The sequence below is a fragment of the Choloepus didactylus genome, chromosome 2 (genome assembly GCF_015220235.1).
Source record: "Choloepus didactylus isolate mChoDid1 chromosome 2, mChoDid1.pri, whole genome shotgun sequence".
In the NCBI taxonomy this organism is placed as follows: Eukaryota; Metazoa; Chordata; class Mammalia; order Pilosa; family Megalonychidae; genus Choloepus; species Choloepus didactylus.
The window spans coordinates 8,234,805-8,256,350 of record NC_051308.1 but is presented as its reverse complement, the minus strand read 5'-3'; the positions used below and the strand labels follow the sequence as shown (position 1 = coordinate 8,256,350).

Genomic DNA, 21,546 nt, shown 5'->3' with positions numbered 1-21,546 from the left:
ATTCTTTTATTTTTTCCTCTTCTTTCTTTGCAGAAAAATGGAAATGTTCTCATTTGGATTTTCATAGTGAATGCATACTGGGAGCAATTCATTGCTCACTTAAGATGGATTGTATGGGGTATGAATAAAACTTAAAAAAAATAAACAGAAGATACATGTGCTGGAGAAGAGGTGGAGACAGGGATATACCTATTCACTGTTGGTAGGGAAGTAGAATGGTGCAGCACTTCTTGGGGGCAGTGTGGTGGTTCCATAGGAGGCTAAGTATAGGGTTGCCAAATGGTCCTGTAACCCCATTTTATGGTATATACTTGGAAGAACTGAAAGCAGAGACATGAATAGGCATTTGCACACTGATGTTTATGGAGGCAGCATTCACAATTTGCAATGGATGGGGGTGGCCTCAGGGTACATCGATGGGCAAATGGAAGGGAAAACTGTGGTGTATACCTTCAATGGAGTATTGAGCAGCTGCAAGAAGGAATGAAGTTGTGAGACATGCAACTAGGTAAATGAACCTTGAGGATATTATGTTGAGTGAAATATGCCAGAAACAAAAGGACAAATATTGTAAGGCCTCAATATAAACTAAGTATAATGAGCAAATGCTGAGAATTGAATTCGAGAGCACAGGTTGTCAGGGGATGGAATGTGGCAGAAACTGGGCAATTGATGATGCAGCAGTCACATCTGTTCCCGAGTTTTAACTGTTATTTAAGAGATGTTTATTTGGTACAAAATTTATATTCTCTGTAGCACACTATCTAATTTAACCTGTATGATCAGTTTATTTAAACAACATAATTTCATGGAAACTAGAATAGGGAATGAGATTTTGTTATTCTGTACAGGTTAATGTAATACCTGATATATCCCAGAGTATTTTGGACAGAAAATAAAAATATATTTGCAAAGTCCCTTTGAGGCACTGGGGAAAATTGTGGAAATATTAAACTTCCCCACCTAGGGAATTCCTGATATTCTCGAAAGCATTAGGGACTCCCAATTTAATAAGTCAAGCCCTCAATCTTGGGGCTTGCCCTTTTGAAATTTATGCCTGCAAAGGAGAAGCCATGCCTACTTATAATTAGGCCTGAGTCACCCACAGAGAACCTCTTTTGTTGCTCAGATCTGGCCTCTCTCTCTCACAGCCAACTCAGCAAATAAACTCACCACCCTTTCCCCTACGTGGGACATGGCTCCTAGGGGTGTAAGTCTTCCTGGCAATGTGGGCCATGACTCTCAGGAATGAGCCTCACCCTGACATCATGGGATTGAGAATGCCTTCTTGACCAAAAGGGGGAAAAGAAATGAAACAAAAAAAAGTTGCAGTGGCTAAGAGATTTCAAATAGGGCTGAGAGGTCATCTGGAGGTTATTCTTATGCATTATATGGATATTCTAGTATATCAGAATAGCTAGAAAGTAATACCTGAATCTGTTGAACTTTAATCCAGTAGACTTAATTCTTGATGATGATTATATAACTATAAAGCTTTTATCATGTGACTGAGTGATTGGGAAAATCTTGTGATTGACACTCCCTTATCCCTTTATCCAGTCAGGGCAGAGAAGTAATATAATAAAGACAAAAAATATAAAAATAATAGGGGGGGTAAGAGGTATGGGAAGTTTTGGGTGCTTCTTTTTTATTTTTATTTTTTTTATTCATTTTAGAGCAATGAAAATGTTCTAAAATTGTAGCAATGAATGCACAACTATATGATGACACTGAGCCATTGATTGCACACTTCAGATGGATTCTATGGTGTGTGACTATATCTCAATAAACTTGCATTATACATATATATAATTATCATACCATAAATTGCATATATTGAAAGTATACAATTTGATGAGCTTTGACATAGGTATAGGTCCATGAACCCATCACCACAGTCAAGATAGTGAACATACCTTCCCACACCAAAATTTCTTCCTTCTGTATAACTTATTCCTATATTTCTACATTCTCCATCCTTTCCCTAGCAACCACTTAGCTGGATTTTGTCATTTTGCATTTTCCAGAATTTGACATAAGTGGAATCACATAGTATATCTGCATATAATTTACACTCCTTTTTGGTTTGGCTTTTTTTTTTACTCAGAAAAAATGATTTGAGATTTGTTCATGTTGTTGCATTTATCAATACTTCATTTTTATCCCTGAGTTGTATTCTATACTATAGTTTGTTCATCCATTAACCTGTTGATAGACATTGCAGATTGGGGCTATTATAAGTAAGTATACTATGAACATTAGCATATAAGTCCAGATCCAGAGTGACTCGGTTCTGGTCTCAGGGTCTCACAAGGCTAAAATCAAGGTGTTGGTCAAGCTGCATTCCCATCTTGACCTTGGGGCCCTCTTCCAAACTTATGTGGTTGTGGAAGAATTCAGTTCCTTCAGATTGTAGGACTGAGGTCCTCCTTACCTTGCTGGCTGTCGGCCAGGGGTGCATTCAATGACTAAAGGCCACCCATGTTCCTTGACTTATGGCCCCTCCATCTTCAAAGCTAGCACTGGCCCATAGAACTTTTCTTACACTTCTAATCTCTCTGACTTCCCATACTTACCTCTAGGTCCAAATTTAAAGGGCTTATGTGATTAGGTCAGTATCATTTGGATGATCTCCCTATCCTAAGGTCAACTGACCTGTGATCTCCATTACATCTGCAAATTGTCTTTCACCATAAAATAAACCATAATCTCAGCAATAATAACTCATCATATTCACTGTTTGTACCACACTCAAGGGACAGAGATTATACAAGGGTGAGGATCACAGGGAATTATCTTCCAATTCTGCTTACCTCAGTCCATATTTTTAAACTTGTTATTCTAGTGTGTATATAGTGGTATTTCATGGTGATTTTAGTTTGCATTACTCTAATGACGAATGAGATTGATCATCTTCTTATGCGTTTATTTGCAATTTATATTTCTTCTTTGGTGAAGTGTCTGTTCAAAACTTACTCGTTTTTAATTGGTTGCCTTCTTATTGTTAAATGTTTTTTTTATATGTAGATGCAAGTCCTTTATCAGGTATATGTTTGGCAAAGATTCTCTCACATTCCATGTCTTGCTTTTTCAGTTTTAACAGTGTCTTTGAAGAGGAAATGTAATGCTGATGAAGTCTAATTGATTGATTTTTTTCTTTTGTAGTTTGTGGTTTTTTGGTCATAGTTAACAAATTTTTTCCAAAACCAAGGTCATTAATTTTCTCCAGTTTCTCTTACAGAGATTTTACAGTTTCAACTCTAACATTATGTCTATGATCCATTTTGAGTTCATGTTTGCATATGGTATAAGGTGTCAAGGTTCATTTTTTACATATGTATATCCAATTATTCCAGCAACATTTGTTGAACAGATTATCCTTTCCCTATTGAATTGCCTTGCTCTTGTTTTGAAAACTAATTGTCCATTTATGTGTGTGTCTACTTCTGGAATGCATTCTGTTCTACTGATCCATGTAATATTATTATACTAATACAACACTGCCTTGTTACTGATAATTTTGTAGTAAGACTTGAAATCAAGTGGCTAGTTCTTCACTCTGCTCTTATTTTTCAAAATTTCTTTTGGATATTCTAGAACTTTTGTGTCTCTATGTAAATTTTATAATCAGTTTGTGAATTTCTACAAAATGGATGCTGGGGTTTTGGTTGAAATTGTGTTAAATTTATGGATAAATTTGGGTAAAATTAATATGTTTACAGTATTGCCTCTTCTGACCAATGAATATGGTATATGTATCCATTAATTTAGGTCTTTTATTTCTCACAGCATTTTTTTGTGTGTCTTTTAGTGTACGTACTCACGCATCTTTTGCCAATTTATCCCTAAGTATTTTTTATGGCATTGTTTCCTTAATTTCTATTTCCATTTGTTCACTGATAGCCTGTAAAGATTCAACTGATATTTATATCCTGAATATGTATGATGTAACTTTGCAGAACTCACTTATTAGTTCCAGAGGCATTTTTATAGATCCCTTAAAAGTTTCTACCTAAATAATCAGGTCATCTGGAAAGAAAGTTTTACTTCTCACACTCCAATGTGGATTCCTTTTATATATTTTTCTTGCCTAAGACTAACAGTAAACTATTAAACAGAAGTGGTGGGACACACATCTTATTCCCAGTATTAGGGTGGATGCATTAAGACTTTCTCCATTAAGTGTAAATGAGCTGTAGAGCTTTCCTAGATGTTGTTTAACAGATTCCAATAGGTCCCCTCTATTCCTTGTTTTCTGAGATTTTTAAGTCATAAACTGTTGAATTTTGTCAAATGCTTTCTACATCTACTTGATGATCATATGATTTTTCTTCTTTCGCATCTTAATATGGTGAATTAGATTCCTTTAGTCTGCTAACATGATGAATTACATATTAAATCAATTTTACATTCCTGGGATAACAACTACTTGGTCAGATATATTATCCTTTTTAATATACTAATGAAATTTATTTATTAAAACTTGTAAGAACTTATGTTTTTATGTTCATGAGAAATAATGGACTTTAGTTTTCATATGTTTGTCTAGTTTTGGTATCAGAGCAATGCTAGATTCACAGATTAAGTTTGGAAGTATATCACTACTATTTTCTGGAAGAGTTTGTTCAGAATTCTTCTTTCTTTTTTCTTCCTAATATATTTGAAAGAATTCACTTGTGAAGCCTAGGATTTTCTTTTCTTGGAAACATTGAAAATAAAAATTATTTATTTTTTATATTTAGGCCTATTCAGGTTATCTATAACTTCTTGAGTGAGATTTGGAAGTTTATCAAGCAATTTTTCAATTTCATTTAATAGTTGTCTAATTATTTGACATAAATTTGTTTACTTTATCCTTTTATTAGCCTCATGATTTCTGAATGATCTTATATAGATATCCTTTTTCTCATTTATGTTTTGGCAACTTGTGCCTTCCCTCTTTTTTTCCTGATCAGTCTGGCTAAATGTCTATTAATTTTATAGACATTATAAAATGTCTACAATTTCTCAAAGATCGTATTTTATTGATCTGTTGATTTTTTATATTGATTTTGTAATTTATATTTATTTCTGCCTTACTTTTTAAAAATTCTTTCTTTTTGCTTTCTTTGGATTTAATTTGCCCTTTTTTATCTAGTTTCTTAAGGTGGACTATGAAGATATTTGTTTAAGGACTTTCTTCTTTTCAAGTATTTAAGGTTACAAAACTCCTTTAAACACTGCTATAGCTGCCACAGCCCACAGTTTTTTACATGTCATATTTCAATTTCCATTCCATTCAAAATAAGTTCTAATTTCCTTTGACCTATAGGTTATTTTGGCATGTGTTGTTTATTTTCTAAATATTTGAGAATTTTCCAGATATCTTTTGTTACTGATTTTGAATTTAATTCTATTTTGATCACAAAACATAATTTTTGTGATTTCAATATTTATAATTTGGGGGCTGAGATTTTTTATGGCTCAGAATATGACCTATTTTGCTAAATTTTCTATGTGCAGTTGAAAATAGTTTGTATTCTGATGTTGTTCATTATAATGTTCTAGAAATGTTAAATAAATCAAGTTTTTTGCTAATGTCATTAAAGTCTTTGTTGCTACATTTGTTTACTTGTCCATTCAATTGTTGAAAGAAAGATGCTGAAACTTTTGCCTATAATCATGGATTTACTTCTCCTTTCAGAAATATCCATTTTACTTTATGTATTTTGAAGCTCTGTTATTAGATACATAAGCATTTAGGAATCTTATGTGCTCCTTGATGAATCAACTCCTTTACCACCATGAAATTATCTTATCTTTGGTACTATTTGCTCTGATATTCCTTTTGCCTGATTTTAATATAGCTGCTACAACCTTCTTTTGATTAAATTTACCTGATATGTCCATCCATTTGCTTTTAATCTATTGCTTATTTATAATTAAAATTTTAAATTAAAATTTTAAATTAAAATTTAAAATTAAAATGGGTATCTTACAGATGTGCTTTCTTATCCAAGCTAATGATCTCTACCTTTTAATTGGGGTGTTCAGAGGATTTACCTTTAATACAAATATTGATTTGTTTTGGTATTGTATTAGTCAGGTTCTCCAGAGAAACAGAACCAACAAGATATATACTAAGAAATTTATTATAGGAATTGACTCACATGACCATGGGAATTGGAAAGTCTGAATTTCATGGGCTACAAGTTGGAAACTCCGATGAAGGTGACATTGAATTCCTTAGGAGAATTGGGCTGGCTGAAGCAGAGATAGAAATTCTTTGCTCTGACTGAGGAAATCATTAATCTCACTTTTAAGGTCTCCAACAGATTGGATGAAGAAACTCCCCTCATTGCTGGGGGCAGTCTCCTTTGTTGAGTATAGATGTGATACAATCAGCCAGAAATACAACCAACTGACTAATGATTTAAATTCATGCATGAAATACCCTCACAGTAACAATCAGGCCAGTGCTTGTTTGATCAAACAAATGGACATAACTTAAGCAAGTTGATATATAAAATTAACCATTACAAGTATTGATCTACCATCCTGCTATTTGTTTCTATTTATCCTATATGTTCTTTGCTCTATTTTTCCATTTTTCTGCCTTCTTTAGGATTAACTGAGTAATTTTAATGATTGCATTTTATAACCTCTATTGGCTAGCCTATCCAGTGTATTTTTCAGCTCAGACATTGTATTTTTTCAACTCTAGAAGTTCAATTTGGGTCTCTTTATCATCCCTTTTTCTCCTTAACATGACTGTGTTTCCTCTACTACTTTGGTGAACATATGGAGTATATTTAATGTTTTAAAACCTTTTTTCACTAATTCTATCATAGCTTTCATTTCTGTTTTTCCTAATGATTGATTTTTATCATTATGGATCATTTTTCCCCTGCATCTTTGCATGCTTTGTACTTTCTGATTAGATCCCAGGATTTGTGAGAATTACAATGTTGGATGCTGAGATTTTTTTTCTATTTCTTTAACTGTTTTTGAGCTTTTTCCTATGATACAGTTAATTTACTTGGAAATGTCCTGATCCTTCTGAGGTTTGCTTTTAAGCTACGATAGGCAGAATAAATTGAGCCTTTATTCTGAGGTTCATTTCTTCTCACTACTGGGACAATATCCTACTGAGTATTCAACATTATACCCATTATATTTCGAAGTTTCTCCCGTCTTGTTATTGAGAACATGAACAATTCCCATCTTTATGTGATTTCTCCTTTCTTGTGATTCTTTCTCTAGCTTCATCTAGTTTCCTTACATTCATGTGCTTAGTTGTACTGAAATACAGACTCCAAAGGAATGCTTTGCAGATCTCCAGAGCTCACTCTCTGGGCCACTCTCTGCTCTCCAGTCCTCTGCTTTGCTAATTCTAGCCACCTTGGCTTCCCCAAATTCAATTCTCAACATTGCTTTCTCAACTCAGCGATAGTTCCAGGCTCAGTTTTGTTTCCCCTTTCCTGTACTACAGCCTGGAAAGTCACTCTAGGCAGTAAGCTGGGACAATTATCAAGCTTGCCTCATTTGTTTGCCTTCCCTCAGCAATGTCCTGGACTGTCTGTTGTCCAATGTTTGAAAACCATTGTTTTGTATATTTTGTCCAGATTTTTGGTTGCTCAAAGCAGAAGGGTAAATATGGTCCCTCTTTCTCAATCATGGTTGAGAAACAACGGTTGAGTCTATGTGTTGCCCATTCTTTAAAAAAAGAGAATTTCATAATGCAGAAAAGCAAAAGAAACAATAAGGTTATCTGAAATGTTCTAATCTAGCAATAATTACTTTTGTAATCTCCCTTAATTTTATATGCACACAAGAAGTAAAATATTATATATTTTGCTGGTTCAATAATAAAAACATGTTTCTATCATCACTTACAATGATCACCTCACATTCCACTGAATGGCTACATTATGATTTATTTAACTAATACCCCATTGCTCTACAATTAGGTTTTTCCAACTTATCAACATTTTAAAAAGTGCTTTGATAAATCTCAGTAACTCATACCCCTATTTTATTGCTTTTTGCCTTGACATTGAGTAGAATTTAAACTTTAAACTTTCTAGGCTATGCTGTTTGTTCTGTTACTTCAACTCATACATATTTTGTTGGAATTCTTAATAAGGAAAAGAGTGAGAAGAAAAACAATCGATTTTGACAGGTAATGTTCTGACCTGAGATTGATAAAATATGAAGTTTTTGTCTTCAGTCCAGTATTAACTCTCTTTGGGGAAACTGACGTCTTGAAGCCTCATTTGAAGGAAAATATATACAGAGGGAGACATAGATTGCTAGTTTATCAGGAAAGTTAACTAGAAATGCACAGAACCTTGTCAAGTTAATATGAGTTGGTGCTAGAGGCAACTGGAAATAAATAAGGAAACTTTTAATCATGGACTGTGGCTAGAATTGGCACTAGTGGGAGACTCACACTATAACTGAGTGGCAGTTGGTTTAGCCTGTTGAAATAACTTGATGATCTAATCCATGTCCCAACAGACAGATCTCCCTGAGTTTGAGCCTAATAGTTGTGTTTTTACAGTCTCTCAGCAGAGAGGCCTGGATTATGGGATAATGAAAAATGAATAATACAGGTAGAAGTGCCACGGAGTTAGAGTTGAGATATGTTAATAGACAGTGAGATGAATTTGTAATAGACGAAATAACCTACATTAATGTATTTTACATTTGCAAAGCTTAAAAAGACAAATAGCTTGGAATTCCTGCTGCAGCAAGAATAGAAAAGCAGCCTAATATTTACAGACCAATCAGGAGATTTAATTCTCTATTTGTTTTGCTAAAAGGTTATACATACATTGATATCCGGTCAGTATACAGTGTGTAAAAGCTTTTCATTTTATAAGTGGGATTGAATTTCACTAGTTTTAGGAAAACAAACAAGTTTCTTTGTTCTGATAAATTATTGTCCATTTTTCCTTTTGTTATTTAAAAGTTTAATGGCAGGAGGGAAAGACAAACACTACACACAAAAAAAATAAACAATTTAAATGGGGATTGATGACTATTTTTGGTAAAGAAATGTCAGACTATTGAGGAATCATTGTGTTGAGAGAACTTCTAGAGAAAGGAGAGGCTGTAGAAAGACTCAGACATCTGAAAGAAGAAAAGCTATAACAAATTATCAAAGAAAGCCAGCCACTTTTGGGTTGAGTTGTTAAAATCTGACTTAAACTTCTCACATTCAAGATTTGAACTAGATGAGATGAAAAACATTCAAAAATAGATTTGGAAACAAAAGATCCTATCACACTTGATAACATTAAAAGTTTTTGCATTTTTTTTTTTGTTTCTTTGTCAACATTTATCTTTCTGTTTTATGATTTAAAATCAAGGTCTTTAAAGGTACTATAGAATGAGACATTCATTTACTCATTCAGTCAAACATTTATTGAGCAAATACTATGAACCAGATAAGGTACTAACTTGAGGATACAGTGGAGAGAAAAGAGAGAAAACATTTTTAGAAGTCACACATTTAATAATTACAAACAAGGTAAGTATTTGCAAAGAAAAAGTCAAGTTGCCATCTTTAAACTTGCTTTTGTTTGGTTTTTATTATTTTTCCCTTGGCTATTTCCAAAGAAGATAGAAGCACCATCATGTTCTGAGTCCAAAATAGCTCATTTGCTACTTAGTCCAACAGCTCCCTGGAATACTGCTGGATGAGGTAACCAGAAAAGAATATTCCCTTTTCCAAGGGGCTGAAATAACAACGCAAAGTTGCATTCAGGGCAGCTGACAAGCTATGGCACATATCACATCATAATTTCAGACCTTGAAAATACATTGCCAAGCACTATTAATCCTAAATTAATTGTTTTGTGCCAAAAGCAGGAAGCCTTACTTAAACGTTAAGCTTTGATAATAGAAATTTTTAAATGGCACGGTTAAATAATTTCCTAATTATTCATCCTTCACTTTTAATATTGGCTGGTATTTAGGCTTTTACCTTGATAAGAAGGATGCAGCCACATTTTCTCACACTCCAGCTATCTATTAGTGCCTCCAGACTTCTAAATCTTTCTAAAGTTCTAGTAATCTGAGCTGTTGGTGCACTTACAATAGTCTAAATATTTTAAATAAGGCTGAGTCTGGAGTAGGTTTGGAAATATTTACTTTTAACATAGAGGTGGAGAGAGAAAAAGGATGGGTGTGATATATGGTAAATAAATTTAATAAACACTTATAGAGCCTCTTTTAAATACTAGGAATTGTGCTGTCTATGCATCTACCTGTATGTCACAGTCCCTTTCTTCAAAGAGTGCATAGGGAAATGCCGAAATAAATCCTGTATTGGAATGCAACATTTGCCATAATATATTTATAACCTAGATGCTATGAGAGTCCAGAAAAGGGAAATAACCAGGGAAATTATATATGAACTAAGCCTTTAAGAAAATAAGTAAGACATTTCTAGTTGAAGAAGAGTAGGACATTCAAACAGTAGAAAGCAGAAAGTGGAAAATGTGGAAATGTGAAAGGCCATAGCATGTTCAGGAGACCCAAGTCGTTCCATGTGGTCAAGGCGTGGGCTAATATGGGAAGGACTCATCCTCTGCTTTCTTCAGCTTTCATCCTCTCCCTTTGGCTTTTGAAAATAATGCAATTGTTACATATAATATCTGTGTTACTTTGGAGTTGTTATGTACCCCCAGAAAAGGCCACATTCTTTTAACCCATTCCTGTGGGTACAGACCTGTTGTGGAGGGAACTTTGGGTTAGGTTATTTCAACTGAGATGTGACCCATCCCATTCAAGGTGGGTCTTAATCCTTTTTCTGGAGTCCCTTTGAGAGGATAAGAGCTCAGAGAAGCCCCAGAGAAGTAGAGAGATGAATTTAAGAGATGCTTATGGAGAAAATCCCCAGAGAAGCCAGGAGAGGACCACAGAAGCTCAGAGAAGAGCCACTGGAACCAGAAGCTGAAAGCAATGAAACCCAGGAGTGAAGGACTAGCAGACACCAGCCATGTGCCTTCCCATGTGACAGAGCAGTCCTGGATACCAGCAGTCTGTCTTCAGGGTCCAGGTATCATCCTATTGATGCCTTTAGTTGGGACTTTTTCACTGCCTAAGAACTGTAACTTCGTAAGCTAATAAATCCCCATTGTAAAAGCCAACCCACTTCTGGTATATTGCATTTCAGAAAATTCAGCAAACCAAAACAGTATTTCTGTCTGTTTATTCTATCATTTACTGAAAGAGCTGTCCTAAAAATCTCCCACTGTGATTGGAAATTTGTTTATCTTTTTAGTACTGTTAATTTTTGCTTTATGTATATTATGACTTTCTTATACATGCACACAAATTCAGAATTTAGAATTGTTATGTCTTCTTGTTGATTTAAATCATTTATCGTTAGAGACCCTTCTAAACCTCTACTAATGACACTTTCCTTAAAGTCTACCTTGGCTGATATTACTATTACCAAATCAGCTCTATTTTGGCCAGTGTTTGCATGGATGTTTTGAATTGTTTTACTTTCCATGTTTTTGTAACTTTATATATTGGATGTGTCTTTTGAACAGCATATACTTGTTTTATATTTTTTATTTGGCTTGTCAATCTTTGTATTTTAATTGGAATATTTATTCTACAGTTTTGTTTATTGTGATTATTGATATATTTGGGCATAAATATACTATCTTACTATTTGCTTTATATTTGTATGATTGATTGTATACTCTTTTCCTTTTTCTTATCTTCTTTTTTATTATTTTTTATCATTATGTTTTCCTCTCTGTTTAGTAGTTATAAATTCTTTTATTTTTCCTTTATGTGAGTTATACTAGGATTAAAACATCTTTGACATATCAATATCTAATGTTACTTAGTATTTTAACCAGATTTCCAGATGAAGTGCTCATTTTCCCCCTTCCTAGCTTATATATTAATACTGTATATATTATTCATAATTTTTGTTCAGTCACATATTTACCCTTTATATTTCTTCTCTTTTATTTATTCATTTACTTTCTGCCTGAAAATCATTGTTTAGTATTTCCTTTAGTGCAGATCTAATGATAATAAATTCTTGTTGTTTTTTTTAACAGGAAACTGTCTTTATTTAAACTTCCTTCCTCAAGTACTTTTTTTCCACTGGGAATAAAACTTTAGGTGTTCTCTGCAGATCTCATTTTACTTTCTTTTGGTTTCCATTGTCTCTGCTGAGAAGTCATCTCTCAGTTGAATTGTTGCTTCTTTGAAGATAATGTGATTTACTCTCACCCCTGCTGGCTGCTTTTCACATTTTTTCTCTTTGTTCTTGGTTTAACTCTAATGTGCCCACTTGTGGTTTTCTTTATATTTATCCTACTTGGGGTTTGTAAGAATTCTCAATTCTGCGGCTTGATGTCTTTTGGAAAATTTTTAAATATTGCTTCTGACCCTTTCTTTCTCTCTCTCTCTCTCCAATGACATTTCTGTTAGTCTTTCTCAGTCGTATATTATACGTTCCTTATCTCTTCTCTGTGTTTTTGATCCTTTTGTCTCTCCATGCTTTGTTTTGGATATTCCCTTATACCCATTTTCTGATCCACTAATTCTCTCTTTAGTGGTATCGAAAATGCTGTTAAACCCATTTACTGAGATCTTAATTGTGCTTATTATATTTTTCAGTTCTGAAATTTCTAAGTTCAATTTCTCTAACATAATTCTCAATACTAATTCTCAATCTTACCTTTTCTATCCTTGAAAATATTAAAAATAATTATTTTAATGTCCATTTAACCACCACCTGATTTTCCTATGATCTCTTTCTTTTGTTTTTTAAAAAATTTTGTTCTTATTGTCACATCTCCTTGATTGTTTATTCTTACTTAAATGCTTCAGATTCTATTTAAAAATTAGTAAAACTAATTTGAGGCTAGTATGATGATGTCTTATTCTACAGGGATTTTAAGTTTATCTTTGGCAGTTGGATAAAGTCATTACCAATTAAGGATAACTTCCTCCAATCAGGGTTTCTGTCCTTGTAAAGGTCCATTTAATTCCGAATATCTCTTACTCCTAAGATGTCAGTTTCCATTTCAACCAATGAATGATTCCTTGTTTCCAACCCAAAGCATCAGAAGTTATCAAACACCTTGGCCTTCAGTGTTATCTTGACCCTATTTTGTGCCATCCTAGTCCTGAGTGTCTAACAAAAGCTCTGTTCAACTTCTCAGCCTCTCAATCATAAATTCTGAAATCAGTGGATGTCCCAAGTGGAAAAGCTTATGGTCACCCCTCTGTGTTTCCATCTTCTATCTGATCTTGTCCTCATAATTATTCCTTGCTTTGTTATCTCTCAAAGTTTTCAAGCAGATTTATTTTTGGTTCAAATTGTCTAATCCTCATAGAGAAGTTGATCCAAATTACCTAACTTCAATTGCCAAAAGCTGAACTTTCCTCTCCTGGCTCCTGTATTTTAGACTACAAATGTGTTCATATCTAATATTAAAATGTTCACGGAAAATACACTGCCTTGTCTCTGTGCCTTCTTTAAATCTGTTCTATTGACTACCTTATCTTCATATCAAATTCCTCAAAAGAACAGGCTACAACTGCTATACTCCCATCTTCCTTTCCCATTCACTTTTTAACCCACTGATATTTGGCATCCATAATAGCTCAGAAACTACTGGAACTGAGATGAGAAGTTGACTACTTTATTACCAAATCCAATAGACTCATACTAGTCACATTTGAAATTCTTGAAACACCCCACCCAGGAGACCAGTGTAGTTTTCATTTTTATTTGTTTTCTTATCATTGATATTGAACCTCCTGTCATATATTTAAGCACTATTTATATTTCTTTTATTGTATACTATTTATTTTCTTACACATTTGTATGGTTATTTGTATACTAAGGATTTAGCCCCTGGTTTATGATATAAAACGCAAATATTTTCTTAGTTTGTTATTTGTCTTTTGACATTATGATATTTTACCATGTATTATGTTTTCTTTTAATGTGGTAAAATTTATTAATATTTTCCTTAACGGAAGAATTTTCAGTAGTCTCTTAAAGATGAAAACACCCTAGATTTCCTACCAGTAGTCTTAGATTGTGAAGCCTCTGGACTTCTGGTGCCATTCTCATTTAAAATCAGACATATGGAAGGACTTCCTTCAGGACTGTGTTTCAACTTTAGCCCCTAGTAGAACACAAAGGTACTATTAGAATTAGCCCAGAATTCAAGGCAACTTATAGAGCTGTCCAAAATACATAATTATCTGGTATCCTGCCAGTCTACAACTTGCTCTTTAAATAGTATTAAGCCTTATCTCAAAGGCAGTCAAGCTTCAGCCTGTTTCATGACCTTTGGCACTAAGTGTACTTGATCTAGAGTGTGCTATAAAGAACCAATCACAGGAAATATGGAATCTATTTGTACACACAAGGAGGTGGCACAATCTAGTGAGAAAGAATATGAATGAAATAGGAAAATTTCATTTCCTATCCATATGTTGCCATTTCCTAGTTTTATGACTTTAAGCAAACTCTTTTACCTTTCTAAACCTTTTTAAAAGTCTTTAATATGGGATTAATCATTTGTGTCCCAAATGGATATTTTTAAGTATATAAAAAAAAAATCCTGCAAGATAATAGGCATTCAAGGTTCTAAAATCATTTCCCTTTCCCACTACTGCCATCCTGTTCACTTATTCCATTTTTTGAAAAACATTTTATGCTCTAAAATAATGGTTATCTATAGAATCATATAGAGAAAAGTCACTAGATGTGGAAAAGAGAATTTCAAGAAAGTAATGATGGAAATGACATTATAGGATAAAAATGAGTGGGTGGAGTTGAATGCCTCAAATAAATAATAATGTATGAATGTTGAAAGATACTACGAAACAATGAGATCCTGAATATTTCTGGAATATAACTGAATCTAAGGAGTAGCAGAGTCATACGCGATTCACTGCACAAAAGAGACTTCACGGTTAAGAAAACAGTAATTCTTTGTATTAGGAAGTGGGGCATCAAAGCAAGTAGAAAGAATAAATCATACCCCAAGATTAATGGGAGAATGGAAATGACTGGTAGAACAATCCAAATGCTAATTACTCCATAGCAAAAACCTTAAGAAATTACTACAACACGGGAAAGCTAAATATTAAGGGACTTGCTTTAAAAAACACAGGCAAATGGAACAATTTCCTGGACACTAAGGAACTGCTAAACCATTGCAATAGTTAGTTTTGATATAGTGAAATAAACTAGTAAACAAACAAGCACGATCTTCAATAAAATCAATTTGTTAGAAAGTGTAGAAGAGACTAAGATAGAAATATTTATTGTTAAATCTACCTTTCACTTTACTGAAATTTCATATTATAAAAATTAGCTGAAAATGTTTTAAAAGACAACTAGTCAATAGCCAAGTGATCATAAAAAAACTCAACTTCAATATTAAAGTGTTTTACAAAATCCCAAACTATTTTATGACTCATGCATTTCTTTTTAAGATGAAAGGATTTTTAAAGAAAAATGTCCTGTATTAAAGAATAATAAGATGCTTTTGTAATATTATAAATATTTTATTTGTGTAAGTGTGGAGTTGGTTGGGTGGATAAGTTTAATATGTTTTAGTCCTCTGTAAGATATTTCTCTAAAAATATGTTCCTAGAAGACATTTCACTCACTTCAAGCTGTGTTTTGAAATTCATCATATGAAAATGCTTTCAGTAACTGTAATGCAGAGGGGATAGTAGTGGTGAGTAATTGTTTGGTTTGCCATGTATATTTGTTTTACATGGAATTTCAGTATTAATAGATACTCTCAGATACTAGAATGATAGTATATATATCAAGTGGAGGGAGAAGAGGAAAACATGGCATAATGAGTTATATATTATTTTGAATAGAAAATCTTAAAATATTTGGTTAAGCATAAAATATACTTACTGCAAGGTGCTCATTCCCACTGTAGATGAGACGTGCTCCACAGGCTGGTCTTTCTGAACTGACAGCTCACACCTTATGTAAGTCTCATTCACTAAACATATTCATGAATATCCCTCAAATCTCCAAGTCCCCACTGGCAACTCCCTCCTGGGAGGCCCGAGAAAAGTTTTATTGCTTTCTGGATTATGCCAGATAACATTCTCACTGAATATTTCAAAACATCTTTCCAAGTGAGGCCCAGTTGATACCAACTGTCTTCTGCAATCATCTATTTCCTGATTATGCTTTCCATTTTGCTAGACAATGCACCATCTAAGATCTCTCTCTATATATAAAAAAGTGAATTATCATAGTTCTAGTGTGATATAGAATAGTTCTCCCTCTGATATTGTATGGATTATTCCCCAGATTAGAAATAGATTCAATGACTGTCCAAATTTCTTAAAACTATGATTAAACAGTAATCCTTAAATAACCTAGTTCTTTTTGAAATATGATAACCTGTTATACTTCTGTTGTTAATTAATTTATGGTGAAACCAGAATTTCTTTTACTTCTGTAGTCTAGTGGAAAAACTAAAAACTTATGATCTAACATTATGCAGAAATAAAAGGTATTCATTTTGGTAATGTGAATCTAATCCAAATTGATTGTGCTTAGCCCCAGAATCCCAGCCACTAAATTATCATTTATCTTTGCCCATTAATAAACATTACAGATTCCATCATTTTGCTTTTAAACCTTTTGAGTTTACTGTATTAATCTCATGTACCTTCAAATGATAGTGCTGAGTAAATAATATTACTTCTTAATGCTAATATTGCTCCTCTGCTTTTACTATTCCAGGGAAGCCCTGTCTTTCTGTCATGTTGGATGACAATGTATGAGGCAGTCATTAATGTAGCCAAGTATTCAGGGCTCCAAGAATCCTATGAATATGTTGTAGGCCATCTGAAGCAAACGTGGAGGGGAGGGCACACCATAAAGCAAAATGAGTCTGCCAATGTAGCACTATGATCCAGCAGTGAATCACCCCAGAAATTCAAGGAGAAGCCAAGAAAATTGCAACATTAGTACTAAAAATATTTTGGCTGATACGAGCCAATCACCAAAGCAGGGTTGTACAAAAATTCATCTGACAGCAAAAATGAGAACATGTGTATCATGATACTCATTTGAGTAAAAAAGTATACAATAACATTTGTAAAAGAAATGTGCTAATAAATGATCATCAAATATCCAGCATTGCCTCAATTTAGTTAACTAGTTAATTAAATTTAAAAACTGAAGCTCAGAAGTAGGCCACTCTGAGAGGAAATCTGATTTATAAAAAAAGGGCTGAAGAATGATGTCACCAAGATAGTAGAGCAAGGTACTCCTAGGTTCTGTCCTCCCAAAGTAGTTTTAAATAAGCAAAAACTAGAAGAAACACCTTTTTCAGAGCTCTGGAAAATAGTTAAAATGTTTAAATAAAGGGGCAAGCACTGAATCAGAAAAAGGAAACTTAAAAATGGTAGGAAAATCTCATGGCAACATTGCTGGCCTTTCCTCCACACCATTCCCAACTTGGTGCAGAGCTGGCCCAAACTCCCAGTGTAGATCCCTGGATCCAGTTCTAGAAGGAGAACAGTGACCCTTATGCACTTGCTGGGATGCATGTGTATCGGTACCACTCTATCTGGTGGCATCCTGAAACACTGACAAAGATGTATCACATGATCACCATCCCAGCGCTTGCCCAGCACAAAGAAAGAGCCCACAATGCAGCTAATATGCTGTTAGAAATAATCACATCACAGAAGCCTGGGACAAAGGATTACCAGCTTTAAGATAAAATATAGCAACTAGGACATAGAAGAAAGACTATTTCTTAGGGAAAAAGGGGACTTTCAGATACATGTAAATGGGGGAATTCCTAAGGCCATGTGCACATGCTCTGGATAAGAGACAAGTTCAGAAAAAAACACTAACATGCAGGTTTGAAATTGTTATGGACCCCAGAAAAGCCATGATCTTTTAATCCAATTTGGTTGTATGGAAACTTTCATTGATCGTTTTCATGCAGATGTGACCCACCCAAAAGTGGGTGAGACCTCTGATGAAATTATTTCCATGGAGGTATGGATCCCGCCCATTCAGTGTGCATCTTGATTAGTTCACTGGAGTCCTTTAAGAGAGATCATGGAGAGAAGGAGCTCAGAGAAGCTGAGAGAGACATTCAGAGAAGCTGAGAGAGACATTTTGAAGAGAAGCTAAGATATGTAATCAAGGTTTGCCCCCAGGAGAAGCTAAGAGCCAACACATACCCAGATGCTTGGAAATGCAGACAGAAAGACATTTGGAGATGCTAAGCTAAGAGATGAAGCCCAGAGTTTGCCCTGGAGAAGCTAAAAGAGGACCCCCACACACACTTAGAGAGAAACACCCTGGGAGAACAAGCAAAGGCACATAAGAGCTGAGAGATAGAAGCTAAGAGAGACAGAAGCCCAAGCAAGGATGCACAGAAGCTGAGGGAGAGAAGATAAGAGACACATTTTGGAGAGAACCATTTTGAAACGCAACCTGGGAGCAAAGGCCCAGCAGATGCCAGCCATGTGCCTTCCCATCTGACAGAGGTGTTCAGGACGCCATTGACCTTCCTTCAGTGAAGGTATCCTCTTGTTGATGCCTTAGTTTGGACACTTTTATGGCCTTAAGACTGTAAGTTTGTAACCTAATAAAACCCCTCATTTCTGGCATTTTGCATAATGGCAGCTCTAATTTTTGGCATTTTGCATAATGGCAGCTCTGGCAAACTGGAAAAAGTAGAGAATAACCTTCTGGTCAACCAAGATGGGGGTATAAGATACTCCAGAATGCCATTCTCCCACAGAATATTTGAACAACTAGCAAAGACTGGCAGATCTATCTTAGTCAAAATTCCAGAAAATAGATAAAGGGTTGTAGTAACTGGGAGACTACCAAATGAAGAAAACACAGCTTTAAAAATGGTAGGAGAAGTCCTTCAGCCTCATTCCCGGGCAGTATAAAGGTTGCTGTCTCCTTTGTTCACATTCGTTGGGCAGTAGTGCTAGTGGCTTCACCCTCCTGTCCTCTGACCCTACCCAGCAGCCCTCATGCATGCTGAGCACCTAGGATACACCTATCAGTGAGCTTGTAGGAGCTTGAAACCATCCTCACCTTCCTCTGACTCCAGGGGGAAATGAGGTTGAAGCAGACCATCCAGGAAAGTTCTTCATTGGTGGGCTCAACACAGAAACAAATGAGAAAGCCCTTGAAGCAGTATTTGGCAAATATCAAGGAATAGTGGAAATATTCTTGATGAAAAACTGTGAAACCAAAAAATAGAGAGGTTTTGCTTTGGTTACCTTTGAAAGCCTGCCTGATGCCAAGGACACAGGCAGAGACATGAATAGAAAGTCTTTAGATGGAAAAGCAATCAAGGTGGAACAAGCCACTAAACCATCATTTGAAAGTGGTAGACATGGATCACCTCCGCCTTCAAGAAGCAGATGCCATCCCAGAAGTTTTAGAGGCAGAAAAGCAGGACATGGAGGAACAAGGGACCTCCCTCACGTGGAGGACACATGGCTGATGGTGCCTATTCCATGAATCTTAGTATGAGTTCTTCCAGCGGACCACATCCTATAAAAAGAGGACCATACCATGAAGTGGGGGTCCTCCTCCTAAAAGATCTGCCCCCTCAGGACCAGTTTGCAGCAGCAGTGGACTGGGAGGAAGAGCTCCTGTATCACATGGAAGAGATAGTTAAGGAGGGCACCACGAAGGGAACCCCTGCCATCTTGTAGAGATGCTTATTTGTCCCCAATTCTACTAATAGCTGCCTATTCTACTAAAGACAGCTATTCAAGCAGAGATTAACCAAATTCTCATGATATAAGAGATTATGTACCACCAGCAAGGGATTATACATACCGTGATTATGGTCATTCCAGCTCACGTGATGACTATCCATCAAGAGGCTATATTGATAAGAGATGGCTATGGTCGTGATTGAGACTATGAGATCATCCAAGTGGAGAGTGCTTCAGAGTTTCATATGAGAGTTACGGTAACTCACATCGTGTTCCACCTACATGAGAGCTCCTGCCATCTTATGGTGAAGCAGTGGCTTTGATGATTACAGCTGCTCATGTGACAGATATGGTGGAAGTCGAGAGTTACTCAAGCAGCCGAAGTGATCTCTATTCAAGTGGTCAAGATCATGTTGGAAGACAAGAAAGAGGGCTTCCCCCTTCTATGGAAAAGAGGTACCCTCCTCCATGTGCTTCCTATAGTAGTTCAAGCTGTGGAGAACCAAAAGGTGGTAGTTGTGGAGGAAGCCGATCTGCGACAGGGGGAGACAGAGCAGATACTAAGAACAAACACAACTTTGGACCAAAATCCCTGTTCAAAGAAACAAACAAAAAGTGGAAACTGTTATAACTACCCAAGGATTACTAAGAAAATTTGTATTATCTTTTTAAAATTTCCTGTTTAAGTTCCCCTTCCTAATTTTAATGTTCTTGTGAGGGAAAAGTAAAACAGCTTAATTTTATTTGATTTAAGGCATTGCTTTCAACAAGCAAATGTTAACTGTGTAAGATTTGATTTGTGTATTAGTGTTGTAATTTTCCTATTAAAAGTGAACCTAAAGGCCACTTTCTATCTGATTTTTCCCAGTAAATGTAGCAAGTACTCCACTAAGAGCTTCCACAAACATCAAGCCATGTAAAACGGAGACATGAATCTTTCTGCTTATTCAAACAAGCTAGATATTAGAGGGTGCTCAGGGTAATGCTACTCTTAGGATTTCAGTATACCTTAAAACTGAAATCTCAATGTTCTCAGTATGAAAAACTTGAGATCAGATGCTTTAGTAAGGAAAGTGCTATTCACCCAGTAAACCCAAAAAAGCAAATAGATAATGGTGCCATGTTTTGCCTTTCTGACATTTTTTTAGGAATTTGCAAGAATCTCCCCTTTCCTTTGCCCCAATAAGACCATTTAAGTGTGTGTTAAAAACTAGAGAATACTAAATAAGAAAGTTTGGCCAAAACCAACCAAGAAGCTGCAAATGAGTAAATGAATTAATTAAAATAAAAATGGTAGAGAAGCTTATGGTATACATGCTAGCCCCTCCCCCACTCCTCACTGGCATGCTGTGAACCCAGCCTGCACTCCCATTGTGGGTCCCTGGCTCTGTTCTAAAGGAAGCAGAATAACCGCTATGGGTATATTGTGGTCCCTGTATGTCATTGCCAATCTATTGGGTAGCAACATGAAAGACCGAACCAGGAAACTTGTCTCAGGTTCACTCTCTTAGAACTTGCACTTCAGGCAGAAGCAGCTTGTGGACAGCTAAAGCAGTAGAAGAAACAATTAATTAAGTCAAAGTGACCTGGTACAAAAGATTACTTGCTTTAAGTCATACAATAGAGCACTCAGAGGGGGAGAAAGTCTATTTCATAGAAAGTAGAGGGGGCATTCTAATTCCTATAAATGGGAGAATTCCTAAGACAAGTAAGCACAAGCCCAGGACAAGACACAAGCTCAGAAAAGATCTAGAGACCCTGCATGTTACATTTCCCATGGAATGATCTTGATAGGAGAACTAAACTCCATAG

General features: G+C 35.3%; 1 pseudogene; it reads left to right on the top strand.

Moving 5' to 3' along the window:
- The first annotated feature begins 6,155 nt into the window (after positions 1–6,155).
- Positions 6,156–19,691, top strand: LOC119528240 (annotated as a pseudogene).
- Positions 19,692–21,546: the final 1,855 nt, after the last annotated feature.